Below are 26050 nucleotides of genomic sequence, written 5' to 3'. Positions count from 1 at the left end.
AGGAATTTAATGGTTTACAAACAAAGAACCTAAGGGGCACCCAACTACAAATCTTTCATGCCTTCATGGTTTCAATTTTAGGCAAGTGTGTTTCTTGCTTTCCAAATGACACAAATCTCCAACCATACGTGGAGCTAACCATCCTCACCACATGGTAGTTCTTTACCTACATCCTAATTATGGGATGAGAATCATATGTTTTTGCTTGGGATATCCAAAAGAAATTGTAATTGGACTTTGCACAAATCGCCCAATAGAACTATGATTTGTTTTATACACTAGTGTATCATGGTGTTTCCTAATCTTCATACACTAAGCTACCTTTTTTTGATAGATCTTCTAGTTGGACAGAAACTTGTAAACCCATTGATTGGGGTGTTGCCACAATAGTGACCAATCGACAGACAATCATGCTAAAAAAAGGGTTCAATTCAAAGCATAAGCATACATACACGAGGTACGAGAAAGAAATAATCACTTACAAAAAATTAGATAGACACTTTCAAACTTTCACATAAATAATTTTATAAAATTAAGCAATAACAACCAGATGGCCATGATACATAATACATAATACAAGACGTGTGAGCTATCTACATTCACATTCTCTAGGGTTTTACTCAAATTCAAGCACATTCTGAGAAATGCATTCCAGAAAATAAGGTTCCATGATTTCAACCCATACCCATAACAAGATACTATGCAAACAACTACCAAGCCAGCTTAATCTTATCCTTATTATTATAGAATATAAGAACACATCTGCAAGCTCTGAAGACTGTTATGAATGAATGTTCTTGCTCTCTCCCATAGTTCTAGTCTAGTTACGAGGCTTCAAATTATTTTGAAACAAGAAAACAAACAAAAAACAACACTACAAGTCTACAATATTTAACCCTATTTTCTGACATGACTTTTGAAGTAAAGAAAGCTTCAATTAAAAATAGAAAACTCACCCCTTTTGACAAGTAGATTTTTCTTTGCCATCTCTGTGTGCAAAACAGACTTTGATTCTGCATCAAACACCATCTCCTAAACCAGAAAACCAAACCCAGTAATAATTTAGTACAATAGAGATAGATTAATCAAAACAAATAATATAGGTAAAGATTGTGAAGATGAGAACCTGAAGGGCATCTTTGGCAGCAAAGGCAAAAGGAGGAGTAGTGAAGAAAGCGAAACCCATAGGATGTTCACCTTTGCAGTTAACTTGCGAAGCCTCATAACCAGGTAACTATCTGATAAGGTTCTGGAGTTCTCTCTCATTCATGTCCTTGGGGAGGCCCGATATGAAGATTGTTCAAACCTAGAAATCATCTAATGGATCTACTAATGATTTGAAAATGAATCGATCAAATTGATGAGATGAAATTGAAAATGTACCTCATCGTTGGAGAGGCGATTAGGGTTTTCCATGGACATGGAATGGTGGTGATGAGGAGGAGCAGCCACGAGAGTAGGAGGAGGTGGAGGAATAGCCACTGGTGGCCATTGTAGATGGTAAGGGTGGATTTTTGATAGGGCTTTTTTTTTTTTTTTTGGAGGGGAAGGGAAGAGGGAAAAATGAGCGCGAAAGGAAAAATAAAGCTGAGCACTCAGATTGCTTTTTTTTTCTACGACTCCATGTTTTAACATCACAAATGAAAATTTAAACAATAAAACGCGTCGTTTAACTAAATTTTTTATTTGTTTCTATTTTTTTTTAATTTTTTGTTTGCAACGGCACTTATTACCGTCTTAAAAAACATTCTTATTTGCGATGGTAGTTCATGTCGTTGCAAAAAACTCACTTTTTGCGATGGTAAGTAGTGCCATCGCAAATACTTCCATGTTATATGCCCCCTTTTCTTATAGTACACCATATGATTCGTTCTTCCCATTGAACCTAGTTACAGGATCTCTGGTCCCTAGGTTGGGTATCCTCACACATCGTTTATGATTTTATAGGCTTCAAACCCATCCCCCTCGATGTACTCCAGACCCTATCTCTCACCAAGGCCTTGGTTAACAGATCCACAAGATTATCACAAAATCTTACATAATTCACAGTTATGATGCCATTACTCAAATAGGATCTCACATTACTGTGTTTCCTTTGAATAGGTCTGGATTTACCATTATAAAAAATGGTTGTTCACTCTACCAATAGCAGTAGTGCTATCACAACGAATTAACACATGAGGAATTGATTTTTTCCAAAAAGGGATTTCATGTAACAAATCCCTCAACCAATTCACTTCCTTACATACTATAGCTAACGCTGTAAGTTCAGCTTCCATAGTAGAATTAGCAATTATAGTCGGTTTTTTAGACTTCCAACATATAGCACCACCACCCAAGATAAAAATAATACCCGAGGTAGAGAAAGAATCACCTGACAAAGTGTTCCAATCGGCATCACTATATCCCTCAAGTACCGCAGGATACTTGTTATAAAACAAACCATAATTTTTCATACCAGATAAATATCTTATAATTCTTCCCATGGCTAGCCAATGATCTCGACTTGGCTTGCTAGTAAACCTGCTAACTACTCCAACAGCATATGCAATGTCAGGTCCAGTACAGTCAGTAGCATATCTCAAACTACCAATCATGCTAGCATATTCCTTTTGATTAATCACTTCTTTTTCATTTGTTACAAGAGATAAATCTATGCTTGCATCAAAAGGAGTAGCAACTTGTTTACAGTCTAGAAAGTTATATTTCTTTTAAGTTTTCTCAACATAATGTGATTGATCAAGAAAAATGTCATCATTAGTCTTGGTAATTTTAATTCCCAAAATAAAATTGGCATCATCAAGATCTTTCGTATCAAAGTGGCTATTAAGCATATTTTTAGTCTCATTTATAATATGCAAATTAGAGCCAAAGATAAGTTGATCATCCACATATAAGCTAATAATCACATGTGCATTCTCACAAGTTTTATAATATATGCATTTATCACATTCATTAGTCTTATAGCCATTCTCAAGCATGCATGAATTAAATTTCTCATGCCACTGTTTAGGAGTTTGTTTTAAACCATAAAGGGATTTAGTTAGCTTACACACCTTGCTTTCTTGGCCAGGCTCCACAAAGCCTTCGGGTTGGTCCATGTAAATCTTCTCATCTAGATCTCCATTTAAAAATGTTGTTTTCATATCCATTTGATGAATTTTTAAATCATGAATTGCAGCCACTGCTATCAACAGTCTAATGAATGTGACTCTAGTAACCGGAGAAAAAGTATCAAAGAAATCAAGATCAACTTGTTGCTTAAAACTTTTAGCGACAAGCCTCGCTTTATATTTATCTATAGTACCATCCGGTTTAAGTTTTTTACGAAGGACCCATTTACACCCAATAGTTTTACAACCTGGAGGTAAATCCACTAGTTTCCATGTTTTATTTGAAAATAGTGAATCTATCTCATCATTTACAGCCTCTCTCCAGAAATAGCATCAGGTGATGATAAAGCTTCTTGCACCGTAAAAGGAATTTCTTCCACATTGTAAAGATAATAGTCAGGGCCAAAATATTTTTCAACTCTAGCTCGTTTACTCCTCCTTGGTTGGATTTGAGAATTTCTCTTGTTTTTGAAAATCTTGAGATGGAGTAGAAGAGCTAGGCATGGATAAAATATTTTCAGAAATTATTTGACCCCCACTATTTCTAGATTTGAAAGGAAATTTATTTTCATGAAAAATAGCATCACCTGATTCAAAAATAATATTATTTTCTATATCAAAAAATCTATAAGTTGTACTATGCAACGCATACCCAAGAAAAGCACAGGTGGTAACTCGTTCACCCAATTTAGGTCGTTTAGGATCTGCAAGCCTCACAAAAGCTAAACAACCCCAAACCCTCAAATAACTTAAATTTGGTTTATGCTCCCGCCACAACTCATAAGGTACAATTATAGTCTTTTTGTTTGGCACTCTATTTATCACATGGCAAGCCGTCAAAATAGCCTCGACCCAAAGATTTGAGGGAGCACCTGAATCAATAAGCATAGCATTCGTCAAATCAATTAACGTTCTAATTTTTTCTTTCAGCTATGCCATTAGATGAAGGTGAATATGGTGGAGTAGTCTCATGAATAATTCCCAATGACTGAACAAAATAGTTGAATCCAAGAGATTCACATTCCCGGCCTCTATCACTTCTAATTCTCTTAATCTTTTTACCGAATTGATTTCCACTTCAAGAAGGAATTCTTTAAATTTCTCAAAAACATCACTTTTATTTTTAATAAATATACGTTTGTGTATTTTGAAAAAGCATCAATAAAAGTGATAAAATATCGGTTATCACCCCGAGTAAATATTCCTTTAAATTCACACAAATTAGTATGAAATAATTCTAGCAATTCAATATTTTTTTCAACATTTTTATGAGGCCTCTTAGTAATTTTCGCTTTACTGCAAACTTCACATTTCTCAAAATTTTTTATTACTTTAGGAATTAATCCTAAACTACTCATGATTCCCACATATTTACTGTTAATATGACACAAGCGAACATGCCAAACAATTAATAGAAGACAAAGTGTAAGTAGTGTCATAGTAATCATAAAATTGATCAACAAGGCAATTTAAGAGATAAAAGCGACATTCATACTCATCTATATTATAGAAAGCCACTTTTGCTTCATGTGCCTCGTAGTCTTCATCATTCATCTCCTCGGTTGAAATTTTGTTTGGGTTCTTCTCGGTAAGAACATATGCAACTTTCAAAAGGCTGAGATAAAAAAGAACTTTTCATTTCCACCTCTTAAAATGAACTCCCTTAAACTTGAAAGGCTTGTTGAGATCTCCAATTCTATCATTGGTTTTTTCTGGTACTTGATCCATGGTTGATCCCCTTAAAATTGTTGGTGAAAATACTAGAAAAAATTATATTTTATTGATAAATAATGCAAAGAAAATGAGATACAAATAGATCAAGCTGAGGCACGGATATCTCGTTTTCTTTAAGGAGATCAAGCCCACTATGGTAGGAAGAACCCAAATACCAATGCAACAGTCACAAAACTATGACTTGTCCCTTCCAGGATACAACAGCCCGACTACTTGTCGTATGGTTCAAGCCAATTCTACACAAGATGGTGACCCCAAAGTTCCACCAAGAAAAACACCCTTCTTTGCTAGTAATCTCTCTTGTATAGAAAATAGTTGGTGTATTGGTGTAGAAAAAAGTAGATGAGAGGAGCTATATATAAACCACTAGGACTTTACAAAATACATCAAAACATAATAATGACCATGAACCTAGAGAAAAGGGAGAGTGTATCCAAATATTAACTCACCATCAAGTTCATGAATTCTAATTAATCTCTATTCATGAACAAGACAAATGGTTACCAAAACAGTGAATCTCCATTCATGAACAAGATGAGATTCATGATCAAAACACAAGAAGATTCATGAACAAAGCATATAAATAAATAAATAAAAGATATTAAAATGGTCCAACAGCATATGTAGACTGTCTCCATATTCACATGGAGCATTGTTCCATTCCTTGTGATAACAGTCTGATTTTTGAATTGCTCTACAACAACTAATTAACTAATAAGTACAGATTACTGAAAAGGAAATATTAACAACTTGAAAGTTGCAGAATAGAAATAAACCAAAAAGAAAAGATGTTAGAGGGATATGAAGATTTTTGTACAACAGTATACTGTTAATGTGGTGGGAGGGTCAAGGAAAAGAGTGAGGCTGTTTGGCAAAACTTATTTGTAGCTTAAAAAAAATCTCAAACCCAACTTCAAAAAAGTTAATTTTTGGAACTTTTTTTGAGGTTTTTTAGCTGAAAAATAAAATAAGTTCCAAAAATTTTACCGAACATCCTTAAATTTTCTAAGTACTCCTGGTTAAGCATGGAATTGTGAAATCCAAACTAATAAGTTGCAAATTAGTTTTTCCAAACGGTCCTGCTGAAGACAAAGACCACTCCCAGGATTTCCTTTTGAACTCAGGGTGAAAGATTGGAAATATTTCTTCCCACCTCCTGGCCTCTCTCATCCAGTTATACTTGGATAACCTAAAGATAATTTTCACTAACCAAATGACTTTCACAGAGAAGCTTTTACCATAAAATCTTTTGGAAAGGGAAAATTGTTTTTATTTTAGCTACATAGGTGACAATTTAATGGAGACATTTTCAGTCATCGTAGTTTCTTATACTAAAAAGTCAATTCAGATTCCCATGCCATATTGTTGGAAAAACATTAGTTCCTCTAGCTATGGCTTTCTCTTCTCTTCTTTCTAGTCATTTATACAAAAATCTGAATCATATTCCATAATGCAAAAGAAATCCAATGATTATAGCATTTTTTAATGCTTCTATATAGAAAAGTGATTAAAGAAAGAAGAAAGAGATATTATTGCAATAATGATGCATAACCAGCCCTCATTCAAGTAGGACTTCACAGCTGCGGTATAGGATGGATTTCTAGCAGGAACAAATTGTGGATCAGGAGATCTATAGCAATCACAAAGAAGATATGAAACAACTACAGCAATCACTCCAAAGACCATTATGCACAAAGGACCTGCAATCTAGCCAAGCTGAGCCCACACTCCAGGCTAGTGACAGCACTCCAGATCCTATTACCCCTGTTATTACAAAACCCAAAATATAATTAAATTGGTTGTTTATCCTGTCACCATTGGATTCAATTCCTCATAAACATTCAATTGGATATGCATTCATATATATAGCGATCCCGGGTTTACCCTTGTTGTACAGTGATCCGGACATGTGTCCGTGGATGTTGGTAGTTGTTTATTATCTTGTTTGCATCCTCTTTACTTTGTTTATTGAGTTATAGGATGTGTCGGGCAGGTTTGTTTCAGGTTGGTTGTGTTTGGGAGCCTAGTGTTGCTTCCCAGATTTTTGGACCTTCGCTCGAGCGAGGAGTTGGTCGCTCGAGCGAGAGTTGAGTTTGTGTCTGGTGGGTCGAGCCAGAGTGGCTTCGCTCGAGCGAGTGATGGCGTCTGGTTCTGGACCTGAGAGTTGTGTTTCTTGGCTCGAGCGAGCTTTTCTTGGCTCGAGCGGTCTGGTTTGTTCTTCGCTCGAGCGAGAGGTTTGTCGCTCGAGCGTGCTTCTGGTTGCAGACCTGAGGGTTTGAGTTGTTGGCTCGAGCGAGCATTCTTTCGCTCGAGCGCACTTTTGAGTTTTTGGCTCGAGCAAGAGTTCCTTGGCTCGAGCGAGAGTTTCTGTGTCTGGTCGCTCAAGCGACCAAGTCTTCGCTCGAGCGAGCGTGTTTTATATCAACGGACAGCAGCGATTTTGAACTTCACTTTTTCACTTTCTTTTTTGATCAAACCCTAGATTCGAGACCCTCTCTCTCTAAACTTACACTCTCTCTAAGAATTGATCTCCCTAGAGTGCGAATCTAGCCTAGGGCCTTTGTTAAAAAGATAGAGGGCGTTGAGAGCTTTGTTTTAATCTGAAAAAGTTTGGATTTGGAGCACGTTGATCTTCGAGTCTTCATCTCCTTTTTGGCTCAAACTTCGAGGTAGGGATATCCTACTCCTCTCTATGGATTTTGTCTTTAAATTTTAGTATTTTGAGATATTGGGGTTGGTTTGGTAATTTGGTAAAAGTTTGGAGCTTTTGTGCAATTTTACAAAAGTTGGGGTTTTATTCATAATAAACCTAGATGCATGATTAGAGTAGAGAAATGGAATAAATGTTGAATCATTGATGAAAATGGGACCTAAGGGTTCAAATGGTAATTATGGATAACAACCTAATTACATTGTTTAATTAATTAGGATAATTAATTGTGAGAAATGAAGAAATGAAATGTTGATTGAATATCCATTGTGCATTTATTTTCTGTTTAGAAATAACTGCTTTGGGCTATCGGTGGAGGATAGTCGTGATTGTTGTAGACAATGCATGATGATTAGGCAAACGGAAACTAATCAATGGAATGTGTCATGGAATTTGACGGTTGATAGAATACATTAACTGTATGTATTGAGTGATTGTATATAGAACCAATGTGTTTGTATACGTTATGTGTAGAGGAGGAGATGGGGGATGTACTCTGCGGTTTAGGGGAAGATAGGGGATGTACCTCTAAACCGAATAGTGTTGGGAGAAGATAGGGGATGAACTCCGTAGATACAGCTCATATGCTTGTCTAGAGAAGTGTGGATATAGCTTATATGCTTATCTGTGGATATTGTTGATATACATATCTGTTGTAGAATGTGGATATAGCTTATTTGCTTATCTGTGAATGTGGATATTGTTGTTATACATATCTGTTGAGAATGTGGCTAGTGCTTATATGCCTATCCGTTGAAAAGGGGAAAATGAAAAGTAATTTGGACTCATTAGTCCTATGACATAAATATGTGATTTATGTGAATGTATCTGTGTTGGCCATCTATCAATTGCTAATATTTTAGTCATTGTTCATGGTTGGTTTAGTGTACTTCTACTGGGCTGTGGCTCACCCTATATAGGAATATCATTTTCAGGTACAGGTAGCATGCCACCTCCAAGGACGTAGCTTGGGAGGCTAGAGGCAAGCGGACTTTTGTTGATTTACTTTTGATGTATTACATGTAAACTCAAGCCAAGGGCTTAACGTGTATGAGTTAGTACTCTTTTCTTGTAACCAAGTGTTAACTTGGAAAGCTGTAAGCCCATAGGGCATTTTTCTTTTGTTGTTAACATGTAATACTTATGTAATAGAACTCGGATAAATGGAAGAATGTGGAACTTTTGCATCTCAATGCATGTCTTATTTGATGGGTTTAATGTTATTATTTTGAGGGCGTTACAACTTGGTATCAGAGCGTACCGGGTTTGAATACTTTGGGTACGTGGGAAGTGATTAGGATCACAATGGGTTTGTCTCGCTTGATAGAGACTTAGATGTAGTATCATATGCTATGTGATTGATTGATAACATGCTTATGTGACTATGTGGGTATGGGATTTAATTTCTAGGATGTTGATTGGATCCTTGGGTTTCTGGGAGTCTTGTTGGAAAAGCACTTGATCAATGCTATTTCTAACCGGAACTCTAGTAACGCCTCGGGACTATCATTATCCGGAAATGAAATTCGTAAGTGCTTATGTGTTTATGTGCTTACGTGGAGTGAATTACAGTTGTCCATGCATTAGGACGTGAGTGTTCATTTTCGGCACATTTGTGAATGTGCTAATGTTCTGTGTTACCTTTATTAGGATGTCAGGACGAGGACGAGGTGCTAGGCGTGGTAGACCTGCGAGGCAGGAAGCACCGTTACCGGGTGAGATTCCGGCAGTGCAGGAGGGGGTTGGCCAGGCCAATGTGGCTGAGCCAGTGGGTCAGTAGGCCATGGGTGCCTTAGCCAGAGAGATAGCAGGAGCTTTGGGTATTCTTAGAGCTGGGAATCAGGCAGCTGAGGCAGGGCCTTCCTTCTTGAAGAGGGAGTTTTTCCGGTCTAATCCGGATGAGTTTATCGGGGATCCGAAGGAGCCACTGAAGGCTGATGAGTGGCTAGAGCAAATGAGTAAGACGTTCGAGATGCTTGGCATCGAGGACGGAGCACTGAAAGTGACCTTGGAATCCTTCCAGCTGAAGGGAGATGCGGGTCAATGGTGGAAGTACGAGAAGGCTCGTGTTGGTGGTACTTGGGAGGCGTTTGTGAATGCTTTTCAGGAGAGGTTTTTGTCTGCAGCAGCTAGGGAGAAGCTGAGGGATCAGTTTAGCCGGCTTAATCAGCAGGGCTTGTCAGTGGCCGAGTTTGAGGCTACTTTTACTAGTCTGTCCAGGTTTGCACCTGAACTAGTGGCGTCTGAGGAACGCCGTTGCTTTGAGTTTTAGCAGAAGTTGAGACGGGGCCTTAAGTTGAGAGTTGGTGGGTCTTATATCCGAGAGTATAGACACCTAGTGGACGCTGCAGCTCATATGGAGCTCATGATGCAGGAGGAGGATGAGGGGCAGAGAGGCTCCAAGAGGAGCCAAGATGGCCAGGGTGATGGCAGGAGGCAGAGGGGTTCTAACCCTCAGCAGTCGCAGGGTGGTGTTGCTAGATCGACCTTCCCAGTGCCGAGTGCAGGCTCCGGGAGAGGTGGTCAGGGGGATTTCACCTGTTACAAGTGTGGCCAGTTGGGTCACAAGGTTTCTGTTTTCCCGCAGAAGGGTGGGGGTCAGAGAGCTGCTTCTTCTTCAGCTAGACCGCAGAGTCAGAGTTTGGGCAGGGGGCAGCCCTTGTTTTGTTATCAGTGTGGACAGCCTGGGCACCTGAAGAGGTTTTGCCCGCAGTTGAGTGCCACTTCGGGAGCGTCTGGTTCCAAGCAGACGTAGGGTTTTCAGCCAGCTCAGTCTGTGCAGGCCTCGAGGGCCAATCCGGGAGCTTCGTCATCCCAGTCTGTGCAGCAGTCTTTTGCTCCGAGAGGTGAGCAGGTAGACCAGGGGCCTACGGGGCGCGTGTATGCTGTTACCGCGCAGGATTTAGTACCGGCTCCATCGGTAGTGAGAGGTACTTTTCTGTTTTGCAACTCGGTTGCTAATGTGTTGATAGACACGGGTGCATCTCATTCTTTTGTATCTGCTGCATTTGCATCTGTTTTGGAATTGGAGTTGGCACAGTTAGCATCTCCTATTTGTATGGTATCGCCTTTGGGTGGTGAGTTGATTCTGAAACAGGGTGTTAGAGGATGTGATATAGAGGTCGCCGACTATAGGCTTCCTTTTCCGTTTGCTGTCATGCCCATGAAGGGTTTTGATGTTATTTTGGGTATGGACTGGCTATCGTCATACCGGGCTGTTATCGATTGCTACCGCCAGAGGGTCACGTTATGTACCTTGAGCGGGGAGTGGTTCCATTTCTTGGGAGACCGGGTTGGTAGTGTTTTGCCACCGGGGTATGATTTGCGAGGGCGAAGTGAGCTTAGTAGTCTACTTGCCAGCTTTGAGAGTGGTGAGAGTGGTGAGACCCAGCTTGTGTTGCCGAGGGTGGTTTGTGAGTATTCGGATGTCTTTCCCGAAGATCTTGTTAGTTTGCCACCTCACCGAGAGATAGAGTTCTCTATTGATTTAGTGCCTGGTACGGCGCCGATTTCTATGGCACCTTACCGTTTTGCTCCAGCAGAGTTGGTTGAGTTGAAAGTTCAGCTCCAGGAATTGCTAGATAAGGGCTTTGTTCGCCCTAGTGTTTCACCGTGGGGAGCACCGGCCCTCTTTGTTAAAAAGAAAGATGGTGCCTTGAGATTGTGTATTGACTACCGGAAGTTGAATCGGGCTACGGTTAAGAATAAGTACCCTATGCCCCGTATAGATGACCTGTTTGACCAGTTGAAGGGTTCCCGTTATTTCTCTAAGATAGACTTGAGATCGGGTTACCACCAGTTGAGGGTCAGGGAAGAGGATATTTCGAAGACGGCATTCCGTACGCGGTATGGCCATTACGAGTTTCTGGTGGTGCCATTTGGGCTTACCAATGCACCGGCAGTCTTTATGGACTTGATGAACCGGATTTTCCGGGAGTTCTTAGACCGATTTGTGGTCGTCTTCGTGGACGACATCCTTATCTATTCGCCTTCTGAGGAGGAGCACGAGGAACACTTGAGAGTGGTGCTTGAGTTGCTTAGAGCCCATAGGCTGTATGCCAAGTTTGGGAAGTGTGAGTTCTGGCTGAGGGAAGTCAAATTCTTAGGCCACGTGGTATCCGGGGAAGGGGTGTCTGTTGATACATCCAAGGTTGAGGCAGTGCAAGATTGGGCACAGCCTAAGAGTGTGTTTGAGATCCGCAGTTTTCTGGGATTCGCTGGGTATTACCGTCGGTTTGTGAAAGATTTCTCCAGGCTAGCGTCACCGTTGACTAGACTGACTCAGAAGGGAGTCAAGTTTGTGTGGAGTGAGACTTGTGAAAAGTCGTTCCAAGAGCTGAAAGTTAGATTGACCACCGCTCCGGTGTTGATTATTCCGGAGAGAGGGTTGGGTTATGCGGTTTATTGTGATGCCTCACGAGAGGGTTTGGGTTGTGTGTTGATGCAAGAAGGGAAAGTGGTAGCTTATGGCTCACGTCAGTTGAAAATACACGAGAAGAATTACCCCACACACGACCTAGAGTTAGTAGCAGTGATCTTTGCCTTGAAAATCTGGAGGCACAACCTTTATGGTGAGAGGTTCGAGGTATTCTCGGATCATAAGAGTTTGAAGTATCTGTTTACCCAGAGAGACTTGAATTTGAGGCAGAGGAGATGGATGGAGTTCATCGAGGATTATGATTTTGAGTTGCACTATCATCCGGGAAAGGCCAATGTTGTGGCCGATGCCCTTAGTAGGAAGACCATTGGTGATGTAGCTAGTATAGCCATCCGGGAAAGGGAGATGTTGGGAGCACTTGGCGAGTTTGATTTGCTACTGGGCGAATCTGTTGAGGCTGCGGCCTTGTTTTCTGTTGTTGCGCAGCCTACACTTGTGATTAGAGTGTTAGAGGCACAGAGAGGTGACCTTGAGGTAGAATCCCTCCGAGAGAAGATCTCCAGTGGGAAAGTTGAGAAGGGTTTGACGGTGTATCCCGACCAGAGTGTGAGATACCGAGACCGTTTGTTTGTACCGGAGTCTTGCCGAGAGGAGGTACTACGAGAGTTTCATCATTCGCGCTTTGCGGTGCATCCGGGAGGTACTAAGATGTATCAGGATTTGGGTCGCCAGTTTTGGTGGCGGGGTATGAAGAGAGATGTGGCAGTTTTCGTATCGAAGTGCCTTACTTGCCAGCAAGTGAAGGCCGAGCATCAGAGGCCAGCGGGTTTGTTGTAACCCTTGCCTATTGCCGAGTGGAAGTGGGAGCATGTCACTATGGACTTCGTTGTAGGTCTTCCGAGGACTCAGCGGGGTAGTGATGCTATTTGGGTGGTTGTAGATCGGTTGACTAAGTCGGCGCACTTCATTCCTATGCGCGTGAGAGATTCGGTAGATCATCTTGCTGATTTGTATGTTCAGGACGTAGTGAGATTGCATGGGGTCCCAGTGAGGATCGTCTCAGATAGAGATCCTCGTTTTACTGCTAGGTTGTGGCAGTGTAACGCTCTCAAAACAATAACATTAAACCCATCAAATAAGACATGCATTTACATATAAACTAACCACATTCCTTTATTCCTTAGAGTTCCATTACATAAGTATTACATGTTAACATCATAACAAAATGCCCTACGGGCTTACAGCTTCCCAAGTTAACACTTGGTTACAACAAAAGAGTACTAACTCGTTTACACATAAAGCCCTTGGCTTGAAGTTACATGTAATACATCAAAAGTAAAACGACAAAACATGTCCGCCTCTAGCCTCCCAAGCTATGTCCTTGGAGGTGGCATGCTTCCTGCACCTGAAAATGATATTCCCATATAGGGTGAGCCACAGCCCAGCAGAAATACACTAAACCAACCATGAACAATGACTAAAATATTAGCAATTGATAGATGGCCAACACTGATACAATCACATAAATCACATATTTATGTCAAACGACTTACAAGTCCCAATTACTTTTCATTTTCCCCTTTTTCAACAGATAGGCATATAAGCACTACCCACATGCTCAACAGATATGTATAACAACAATATCCACATTCTCAGATAAGCAAATAAGCTATATCCACATTCTATAACAGATATGTATAACAACAATGTCCACAGATAAGCATAAAAGCTATATCCACACATCACAAAGATAAGCATATAAGCTCTATCTTCACTTCTTTAGACAAGCATATGAGCTGTATCTACGGAGTTCATCTCCTATCTCCTCCCAACACTAACCGGTTTAGAGGTACATCCCCTATCTTCCCCTAAACCGCGGAGTACATCCCCTATCTCCTTCTCTACACAAAACGTATATAAACACATTGGTTCTATATACAATCACCCAATACATACAATTAATGTATTCTATCAACCGTCAAGTTCCATGACACAATTCATTGATTAGTTTCAGTTTGCCTAATCATCATGCATTGTCTACAACAATCACGACTATCCTCCACCGATAGCCCAAAGCAGTTATTTCTAAACAGAAAATAAATGCACAATGGATATTCAATCAACATTTCATTTCTTCATTCTTCTCAATTAATTATCCCAATTAATTAAACAATGTAATTAGGTCAATTCCCATAATTAACATTTCAACCCTTAGGTCCCATTTTCATCAATGATTCAACAATCATTCCATTTCTCTATGCCAAACATGCATCTAGGTTTATTATGAATAAAACCCCAACTTTTGTAAAATTGCACAAAAGCCCTGAACTTTCACAAAATTACTAAACCAAGCCCAACATCTCAAAATACCAAAATTTAAAGACAAAATCCATAGAGAGGAGTAGGATATCCCTACCTTGAAGTTTAAGCCACAAAGGAGATGAAGACTCGAAGATCAACGTGCTCCAAATCCAAACTTTTTCAGATTAAATCGAAGCTCTCAACACCCACTATCTTTTTAACAAAGGCCCTAGGCTAGATTCACACTCTAGGGAGATCAAATCTTAGAGAGAGTGCAAGTTTAGAGAGAGAGGGTGTCGGATTTAGGGTTAGATCAAGGAAAAGAAGTGAAAAAGTGATGTTTTAGACGCTGCTGTCCGCTGATATAAATCATGCTCGCTCGAGCGAAGGCTTGGTCGCTCGAGCGACCAGACATAGAAAACTCTCGCTCGAGCCAAGCAGTTCTCGATCGAGCGAAGAAAAATCCAGACCGCTCGAGTGAAGGAAGCTCGCTCGAGCCAAGAAAGACAGCTCTCAGGTCCAGAACCAGGTGCAACCGCTCGCTCGAGCGAGCCACTCTGGCTCGACCCACCATACTCGAACCCCACTCTCGCTCGAGCGACCAACTACTCGCTCGAGCGAAAGTCCAAAATTCTGGGCAGCAACACTAGGCTACCAAACCCAACCAACCTGTAACAAACCTGCCTAACACATCCTATAACTCAAATATGAAGAAAAAGGAATGTAAACACGATAATAACCAACTACCAACATCCACGGACACATGTCCGGATCACCGTACAACAAGGGTAAACCCGGGATCGCTATAACCTCCCCCCCTTAAAGAATTTCGCCCCCGAAATTAAGCACAAGTTTTCAAAAACAAGTTTTCCTTCATTTTAAACAATGTTACACTTTAACATTCAACAATTCGACCCATTACCGGTCATCCCATCCCTTTAACAAGAGACATATCGCAATATGTAAACAACATATGTATTTTCAACATGCATCAACATTATGCACCATCTTTGCAATTTCAACAATAAAATCAACATATATAATGTTACATTCAACTTCCAAATGAGGCAAGTTCCCAAAACATACTTCCAATAACCAAAACATTTTCAATGTTTCACAACTTAAGACATATATAAAAGCTCTTAAGTTCAACAAAATGTAAAATTTAAATACAAGATTACATATCAACAAACAAGTCCGGATATTTCTCACGGACTCCGAACTCACGTTCCCAAGTGGCTTCCTCCACTCCGTGATGTTTCCACAAGACTTTCACCAAAGGAATGGTCTTGCCACGCAGGACTTGATCACGCCTATCCAAGACCCGAACCGGTCTCTCCTCATACGAGGCATCCTCATCTACCTCTAAATCAGTCCAATCCAACACATGTGATGGATCTAGCTCATACTTTCGAAGCATACTCACATGAAACACGTCATGCACTCCGGATAACTGCGGCGGTAAGGCTAACCGATAAGCAACCTCACCTATCCTCTCAAGAATCTCAAAAGGCCCAATAAACTGAGGGGATAGCTTCCCACTCTTCCCAAACCTCATCAGACCTCGCCTAGGTGATATCTTCAGAAAGACATGATCACCTACCTCAAACGCCAAAGGTCTCCTCCTACGGTCGGCATAACTCTTTTGTCGACTCTGGGCTGTAACAAGCCTCCTACGGATAAGCTCAACTTTCTTCGTCGTCTCCCTAACCAACTCCGGACCCAACAAAGGTGCATCACCCACCTCGGCCCAACACACTGGAGACCTACACGGTCGGCCATACAAGGCCTCAAACGGTGCCATACCGATGCTAGACTGAAAACTGTTGTTGTAGGCAAACTCTACCAAAGGTAAGTGCCTCTCCCACGTCCCACTGAAATCAAGGACACAACCCCGAAGCATATCCTCGAGGATCTGGATAGTACGCTCGGACTGCCCGTCAGTCTGAGGATGATAAGCCGTACTAAAGGTCAACTTAGTGCCCAAGGCACTCTGCAAACTCTGCCACAACCTAGCAGTAAAACGAGGATCTCTATCTGAGATGATCGTCACTGGGACCCCGTGCAATCTCACTACGTCCCGAATATACAAGTCGGCAAGATGATCTACCGAATCTTTCACGCGCATAGGAATAAAGTGCGCCGACTTAGTCAACCGGTCTACAACCACCCAAATAGCATCACTACCCCGCTGAGTCCTCGGAAGACCTACAACGAAGTCCATAGTGACATGCTCCCACTTCCACTCGGCAATAGGCAAGGGTTGCAACAAACCCGCTGGCCTCTGATGCTCGGCCTTCACTTGCTGGCAAGTAAGGCACTTTGATACGAAAACAGCCACATCTCTCTTCATACCCCGCCACCAAAACTGGCGACCCAAATCCTGATACATCTTAGTACCTCCCGGATGCACCGCAAGGCGCGAATGGTGAAACTCTCGGAGTACTTCCTCTCGGCAAGGCTCCGGTACAAACAAACGGTCTCGGTATCTCACACTCAGGTCGGGATACACCGTCAAACCCTTTTCAACCTTCCCACTGCAGATCTTCTCTCGGAGGGATTCTACCTCAAGGTCACCTCTCTGTGTCTCTAACACTCTAATCACAAGTGTAGGCTGCGCAACAACAGAAAACAAGGCCGCAGCCTCAACAGATTCGCCCAGTAGCAAATCAAACTCGCCAAGTGCCCCCAACATCTCCCATTCCTGGATGGCTATACAAGCTACATCACGAATGGATTTCCTACTAAGGGCATCGGCCACAACATTGGCCTTTCCCGGATGATAGTGCAACTCAAAATCATAATCCTCGATGAACTCCATCCATCTCCTCTGCCTCAAATTCAAGTCTCTCTGTGTAAACAGATACTTCAAACTCTTATGATCCGAGAATACCTCGAATCTCTCACCATAAAGGTAGTGCCTCCAGATTTTCAAGGCAAAGATCACTGCTGCTAACTCTAGGTCGTGTGTGGGGTAATTCTTCTCGTGTATTTTCAACTGACGTGAGCCATAAGCTACCACTTTTCCCTCTTGCATCAACACACAACCCAAACCCTCTCGTGAGGCATCACAATAAACCGCATAACCCAACCCTCTCTCCGGAATAATCAACACCGGAGCGGTGGTCAATCTAACTTTCAATTCTTGGAACGACTTTTCACAAGTCTCACTCCACAGAAACTTGACTCCCTTCCGAGTCAGTCTAGTCAACGGTGACGCTAACCTGGAGAAATCTTTCACAAACCGACGGTAATACCCAGCTAATCCCAGAAAACTGCGGATCTCAAACACACTCTTAGGCTGTGCCCAATCTTGCACTGCCTCAACCTTGGATGTATCAACAGACACCCCTTTCCCGGATACCACGTGGCCTAAGAATTTGACTTCCCTCAGCCAGAACTCACACTTCCCAAACTTGGCATACAGCCTATGGGCTCTAAGCAACTCAAGCACCACTCTCAAGTGTTCCTCGTGCTCCTCCTCAGAAGGCGAATAGATAAGGATGTCGTCCACAAAGACGACCACAAATCGGTCTAAGAACTCCCGGAAAATCCGGTTCATCAAGTCCATAAAGACTGCCGGTGCATTGGTAAGTCCAAATGGCATCACCAGAAACTCGTAATGGCCATACCGCGTACAGAATGCCGTCTTCGGAATATCCTCTTCCCTGACCCTCAACTGGTGGTAACCCGATCTCAAGTCTATCTTAGAGAAACAACGGGAACCCTTCAACTGGTCAAACAAATCATCTATACGGGGCATAGGATACTTATTCTTAACCGTAGCCCGATTCAACTTCCGGTAGTCTATACACAATCTCAAGGCACCATCTTTCTTTTTAACAAAGAGGGCCGGCGCTCCCCACGGTGAAACACTAGGGTGAACAAAGCCCTTATCGAGCAATTCCTGGAGCTGAACTTTCAACTCAACCAACATTGCTGGAGCAAAACGGTAGGGTGCCATAGAAATCGGTACCGTGCCGGGCACCAAATCAATAGAGAACTCTATCTCTCGGTGAGGTGGCAAACTAACAAGGTCTTTGGGAAAGACATCCGAATACTCACAAACCACCCTCGGCAATACAATCTGGGTCTCATCACACTCACCACTCTCAAAGCTAGCAAGTAGACCACTAAGCTCACTTCGCCCTCGCGAATCATACCCCGGTGGCAAAACACTACCAACCCGGTCTCCCAAGAAATGGAACCACTCCCCGCTCAAGGTACATAACGTGACCCTCTGGCGGTAGCAATCGATAACAGCCCGGTATGACGATAGCCAGTCCATACCCAAAATAACATCAAAACCCTTCATGGGCATGACAACAAACGGAAAAGGAAGCCTATGGTCGGCGACCTCTATATCACAACCTCTAACACCCTGTTTCAAGATCAACTCACCACCTAAAGGCGATACCACACAAATAGGAGATGCTAACTGTGCTAACTCCAATTCCAAAACAGATGCAAAAGCAGCAGATACAAAAGAATGAGATGCACCCGTGTCAATCAACACACTAGCAACCGAGTTGCAAAACAGAAAAGTACCTCTCACTACCGATGGAGCTGGTACTAAATCCTGCGCGGTAACAGCATACACGCGCCCCGTAGGCCCCTGGTCTACCTGCTCACCTCTAGGAGCATACGACTGTTGCACAGGCTGGGACGACGAAGCCCCCGGATTGGCCCTCGAGGCCTGCACAGACTGAGCTGGCTGAAAACTCTGCGTCTGCTTGGAACCAGACGCTCCCGAAGTGGCACTCAACTGCGGGCAAAACCTCTTCAGGTGCCCAGGCTGTCCACACTGATAACAAGACAAGGGCTGCCCCCTGCCCAAACTCTGACTCTGCGGTCTAGCTGAAGAAGAAGCAGCTCTCTGACCTCCACCCTTCTGCGGGCAAACAGAAACCTTGTGACCCAGCTGGCCACACTTGTAACAAGCAAACTCCCCCTGGTTGCCTCTCCCCGAGCCTGCACTTGGCACTGGAAAGGTCGATCTAGAAACTGCTTCCTGAGACTGCTGAGGGTTATAACCCCTCTGCCTCTTGCCATCACCCTGGCCATCTTGGCTCCTCTTGGAGCCCCTCTGCTCTTCCTCCTCTTCCTGCATCATAATTTCCATATGAGCAGCGGTATCTACCAGGTGTCTATACTCTCGGATGTAAGACCTACCAACTCTCAACTTGAGGCCCCGCCTCAACTTCCGCTCAAACTCATAGCAACGGTGTTCCTCAGACGCCACCAGTTCAGGTGCAAACCTGGACAGACTGGTAAAAGTAGCCTCAAACTCGGCCACTGACAAGCCCTGCTGTTTAAGCCGGCTAAACTGATCCCTCAGCTTCTCCCTAGCTGCTGCAGACAAAAACCTCTCCTGAAAAGCATTCACAAACGCCTCCCACGTACCACCAACACGAGCCTTCTCGTACTTCCACCATTGACCCGCATCTCCCTTTAGCGGGAAGGATGCCAAGGTCACTTTCAGTGCTCCGTCCTCGATGCCAAGCATCTCGAACGTCTTACTCATTTGCTCTAGCCACTCATCCGCCTTCAGTGGCTCCTTCGGATCTCCGATAAACTCATCCGGATTAGACCGGAAAAACTCCCTCTTCAAGAAAGAAGGCCCTGCCTCAGCTGCCTGATTCCCAGCTCTAAGAATACCCAAAGCTCCTGCTATCTCTCTCGCCAAGGCACCCGTAGCCTGTTGACCCGCTGGCTCGGCCACAGTGGCCTGACCAACTCCCTCCTGTACTGCAGGAACCACCTCCGGTAACGGTATTTCCTGCCTCGCAGGTCTACCACGCCTAGCACCTCTTCCTCATCCTGACATCCTAATAAAGGTAATACAGAACGTTAGCACATTCACAAATGTGCCAAAACTAAACACTCACGTCCTAATGCATGGACAACTGTAATTCACTCCATGTAAGCACGTAAACACATAAGCACTTACGAATTTCATCTCCGGATAATGATAGTCCCGAGGCGTTACTAGAGTTCCAGTTAGAAACAGCATTGATCAAGTGCTTTTCCAACAAGACTCCCAGAAACCCAAGGATCCAATCAACATCCTAGAAATCAAATTCCATACCCACATAGTCATATAAGCATGTTATCAATCAAGCACATAGCATATGATACTACATCTAAGTCTCTATCAAGCGAGACAAACCCATTGTGATCCTAATCACTTCCCACGTACCCAAAGTATTCGAACCCGGTACGCTCTGATACCAAGTTGTAACGCCATCAAAAAAATGACATTAAACCCATCAAATAAGACATTCATTGACATATGAAATAACCACATTCTTCTATTCATCAGAGTTTCATTACAAAAATATTACATGTTAACAACAAAAGCAAAATGCCCTACAGGCTTACAGCTTTCCAAGTTAACACTTGGTTACAACAAAAGAGTGCTAACTCATCTACACATTAAGCCCTCGGCTTGAATATACATGTAATACATCAAAATATAAAACGACAAAAGTATGTCCGCCTCTAGCCTCCCAAGCTATGTCCTTGGAGGTGGCATGCTACCTGTACCTGAAAATGATATTCCCATATAGGGTGAGCCACAGCCCAGTAGAAGTACACTAAACCAACCATGAACAATGACTAAAAGATTAGCAATTGATAGATGGCCAACACTGATACATTCACATAAATCACATTTTATGTCATCCGACTTATGAGTCCAAGTTACTTTTCATTTTCCCTTTTTCAACAGATATGCATATTAGCTCTATCATCATCTCAACAGATATGTATAACAACAATATCCCACATTCACAGATAAGCATATAAGCTATATCCACATTCTCAACAGATATGTATAACAACAATATCCCACATTCACAGATAAGCATATAAGCTATATCTATACTTCACAAAGATAAGCATATGAGCTCTATCTTCACTTCTCTAGACAAGCATATGAGCTGTATCTACGGAGTTCATCCCCTATCTTCTCCCAATACTATCCGGTTTAGAGGTACATCCCCCATCTTCCCCTAAACCGCGGAGTACATCCCCCATCTCCTCCTCTACACATAACGTATACAAACACATTGGTTCTATATACAATCACCCAATACATACAGTTAATGTATTCTATCAACCGTCAAATTCCATGACACATTCTATTGATTAGTTTTCGTTTGCCTAATCATCATGCATTGTCTACAACAATCACGATTATCCTCCACCGATAGCCCAAAACAATTATTTCTAAACAGAAAATAAATGCACAAATGGATATTCAATCAACATTTCAATTCGGTGTGTGATAAACAAACCAACTACACCCTTTAACCCCATGCACTCCCAATCTCAACAATTCCATTTCATTTCCTCATTTCTCACAATTAATTACCCCAATTAATCAAATAATGTAATTAGGTCATTTTCCGTAACTACCATTTCAACCCTTAGGTCCCATTTTCATCAATGATTCAACATTTATTCCATTTCTCTATACCAAACATACATCTAGGTTTATTATAAATAAAACCCCAACTTTTGTAAAATAACACAAAAGCCCCAAACTTTCACAAAATTACCAAACTAACCCCAACATCTCAAAATACTAAAATTTAAATACAAAATCCATAGAGAGGAGTAGGATATCCCTACCTCAAGGCTTGAGCTCCAATGGAGATGAAGACCAAAATCAAAATGTTCCAAAGACCAAGATTCTCGGATGAAAATGACGCCCTCGACGATCAACACGACTTTTACAAAGGCCGAAAGTGAGGAACTCACCCTAGCTAGATCAAAATCTAGAGAGAAGGCAAGATTTTAGAGAGAAGAGCTCTCAAAATAGCTTTTAGAAAAAGTAGGAGAGAGAAAGAAAAGCAAAAAGTGATTTGAAATCACCCAGCGGATAACTCATATACGTATGACCCGCTCGAGCGGAGAACACGACGCTCGAGCGCCAAGAACAAAACTCTGGACACGCTCGAGCGCGATAAGGCTCGCTCAAGCACTACCCGCTTGAGAGACCACAGACCCGCTTGAGCGACCATAGACCCGCTCGAGCGCCACCGCTCGAGCGTAAACAAACCCGCTCGAGCGCAAAAATCACATCTGCAGAAGTTTTGCAGAGACACGAAATGCTGGATGGGTGTGTTCCACGCTCGAGCGCAAGAAGACCCGCTCGAGCGGACAGGCCAAAATCTGGGCAACTAGTTTTGGTTTCTAAACTCAACCAACCTATAACAAACCTGCCCAACACATTCCATAACTCAATTACAAAGTAAAAAGGATGTAAACAAGAAAATAATCAACTACCAACATCCACGGACACATGTCCGGATCACTATACAACAAGGGTAAACCCGGGATCGCTATACATATAATGCAATGTGTACCTTGGCAAGTCCCCAGTTTCCCGCACATGAGGTCTTACTTCCTATACATGCGGCCCATCTTCCGCACGTGCGGCCAAGGCCCCCGTACGTGCTATTTTGCCCTCAGCCCAGAAAATTTTCCAGTTTAAATGAAAAACCCCCGGATTCAACTTCAAGCCTCCCGAAACAAGGGAAACTTAGAATTGAAATAAATAGGGACAAAAATTTTGAGAAAGAGATTTCAAAAGTGATGAACCCAACAATTGACAAGACCTCAAGTTAGACCCTGACACTCTAACACGATGAATCCTAACACGTGCAAAAGAAAAGTATGACAGGTTACGTACTTGGTCATCACATTGAGCCCATGGACGAGATCATGCGAGAGGCTACACCAGGCGGGGCTTTATGGTTCGCCTTCGAGGAAGCTTTGATCGAGGATGCAATGACGTATCCAGTTCAAGCAAGTTAAACCTCTGCACAGTGAGGTTGAGAAGGTTAGATATAATTACCAGTCTAACATCACAGGCATAGTGAAAATTGTGTTCGTATCCAGGTTAACCAATGTCCACCGAACCCACTTGATGAAGACACTGTTTTGGTTTATGTTTCAAGCGATGCTGGACAATCAACTTAAGTAGCAAAAGTTCAAAAAGTGTGACGAATTGGTGTTTAAAATCATACAAACTTATGTACCAAGAGAAAATTCGTTTCACATTCATAAACACAATGCCAAAAGTCACAAAAAAAATGTCCACAAAATTTGTTTTGGTGTAAATTGTTGGAAATTTTGGTTTTATAGGCTTATTTTGGGCTAATTTTGAGTCCAAATTTAAGTGGGGTCCACACATCTTTTGAAATGGATCCAAGTGGTGACATATTCCTTGACACGTGGCAAGTCATATGGTGAAGACGGTTTGTCAAAACCATTTATGGGTGAATAAGAAGTTGATATCATTTTTGGTTATGTGAAATGAAAAATTGAAGAGTCAAATGTGGGTTACCTTGTTTTGGTTGTCCCACATAGAAACATTGAGAGAACAAGTATGAGTATATAAATTTTAGGTTGACATACTTGGGATGGGTCCCAAGAGACACCCCAAGTTTTGTAAGGAGGGGAGTTATGAACAAAATGGGTTCGACCTAAATCCACCACGCGCATACGTCGTCGTGCTGTACCGGGCCAAGCGAGTGGTGTGGGTTATGGGTCAGGTCCTACCTGTAATTTTTTGGACAAAATTCGTTTGAATGTTTTCAAATTCTTGCGGGAAAATTTAAATTTCCAAACGAATTAAATCAAATTTTTGCATGAAAATTTGAAATTCATATTTTCTGTCTGAACCAGTGCCTCTCCGGTCACATTCCTTTATCTTTTCTGATAGTTCAAATTCACACCTATTTGGAGGGGTTTTCTGTCCTTTCAAATAGGTACCACAATGCCTATAAATACAGACATTTTTCAGCAGATTCATTCGTTGATTTCCTTCTAGTTTTCTTTCTTTCCTGCATCGTTTCTTCATATTAGTTTATAGAAATTTAGAAAGTACAGAACTCAGGTTTTGGTTCACAAGACAGATTGTTTATAGTACTACTACAATCTGTGAGAGTGATTATTGTATCTTCGGAGATAGACGCCGATAGTTTGTGAGCACTTGTGCCGCTGTGAGTCTGTCTTAAGAACAGAGTTTCACACACTCAACTTGATTATCATTGTGTTATTCCATTTTCTGGTGCAATTCTGTAGGTATTTCAATTTTGTTGTTTAAGTTTTTTTGTTATTACACAGAATATTATTCCAACAATACGTGAAATGTGTGGGGGTGTGGAATTGTCAAACAACCAACATTAAAAACACAATCCAAACTAACACTACCATTGTGCTCATAACTCAATGTTTTCGCAATAATACAATTGAAATGAAAAAAAAAATTTGTGCACTGTCGTTGATACACAACCCCCACATGGAATCCCCCAACAATGAAACAAAGCAAAACATCACATTTTTCCTTATATGAACCAATGTCCGAGCCACCTAAATATGGAACAAAACCTTACTAAATCGAACGTTAAAAAAATCAGAAAAAAGGGAATGAACACAAACAAACACATTACAATGTGAAATTTCGGGAGACAATCCTCTGCTTTCACACAAGGACTGAATACCGTTTACAAAACACACCACCCCCATGCTGTCAAACGTTTGAAACAACTCCCCACACTGACTCACTTTTCAATTACCCCAAACCCTACACCCTACCTCTGGAAAGATTTTGTTCATATCAATTATTTCCAAAAATGTGGACAATAACCATGATTGAAGGAATTCAAAATCCCTGCTAACCTTGCCACCCCATCAAATGAAGAAGCAAAATCATCACCAAAATCCATACCACGTTTCCCTACAGGACCTCATGGATCACATTCCTCCCAATAGGACTTCGTGGTTCATTAAAAAAAAGGAGACCATTCAGATCAAAACTCCCCCAAATAAGACTTTCCAATAATTTTCCCTTTCTAATTTGAACAAGTGAACCCTAAATTTTTTTTAAAAAAAAAAAAAAAAAAAGGCATTTATGAACTTATACTTCATTTAATCCTAACTAAGTTTTTTTTTTTTTTTACCTTAAAGTCCCTTTAAATTTTTAATAGTCAGAGTTGTCCTTTAAATAATAATTGTTTATCATTTTTGATTATCTATAAAGGAATATGTGATTTGACATTTATTTTGATTTCAAAACTTCAAAACTATCAACTTTCAAATTGAAAAAACTAAATATGTACCAATTTTTTTTTTTAAAAAAAATGAATTATTTTTTTGTGCAAAATTAAAAATTTTGTGTCTATAAAGAAGCATGATGGAACATTGATGTGCAAAATTGTAGCGATCCCGATTTTGACCATGGGGTTGAAGAAGCGACGTGGGAACGGCTCGCTGAAAGAAAAAATGCAAAATGCATTCGAAATTGCTTACAGGAAAGTGTATTTCACACTCGAGTGACCTTGTTATATCAGTCCGTAAATTAGGGTTTCATATCACTTTTTGCAGCCCCCCTCTCTCTAAAACTCTCCAAATTTCAAGGTCTAGAGCTTCTCTCTCTAGAAGTCATCTTCTCTCTTTTATTTCTCCAAATCCATTGGGATTTAGGCCTAAGTTCTTCACCAAAGTTGGTCATCACCTCAAGGGCTTCATTGTGTGTGGTGGAGATCGAGTTTCGACACCGTAGATTTTGGGGTTTCATCTCAAATTTTCTTCAAAACTTGAGGTAGGGATTTTCTACATTCTAATATGGTTTTTAGCTTAGTTATTTGCTATTGTGTATAGATGATGAGATTTGGTTGTGGTTTGGACAAATCTAGGATTTGGGTGTGAAATGAAAAGAGGGGTTTTGATGAATATGAGGGAAACGAGTATGAGGCTTGAATATAAGATCATGTTGTGCCAAAATAGTTGATTTTGGAGTTT

The 26050-nt window shown here is 41.5% G+C and overlaps 1 pseudogene; it reads right to left on the bottom strand.

The window, feature by feature from the left end:
- The window catches only part of LOC145798250 (putative amino acid permease 7), a 42425-nt pseudogene extending 17450 nt beyond the window's left edge, over nt 1-24975 (bottom strand).
- Between the last annotated feature and the right edge of the window lie 1075 nt (nt 24976-26050).

This window comes from Camellia sinensis, chromosome 8, assembly GCF_055761805.1.
Source record: "Camellia sinensis isolate YWXY chromosome 8, ASM5576180v1, whole genome shotgun sequence".
NCBI lineage: Eukaryota > Viridiplantae > Streptophyta > Magnoliopsida > Ericales > Theaceae > Camellia > Camellia sinensis.
This window is presented reverse-complemented; position numbering and strand designations above follow the sequence as displayed.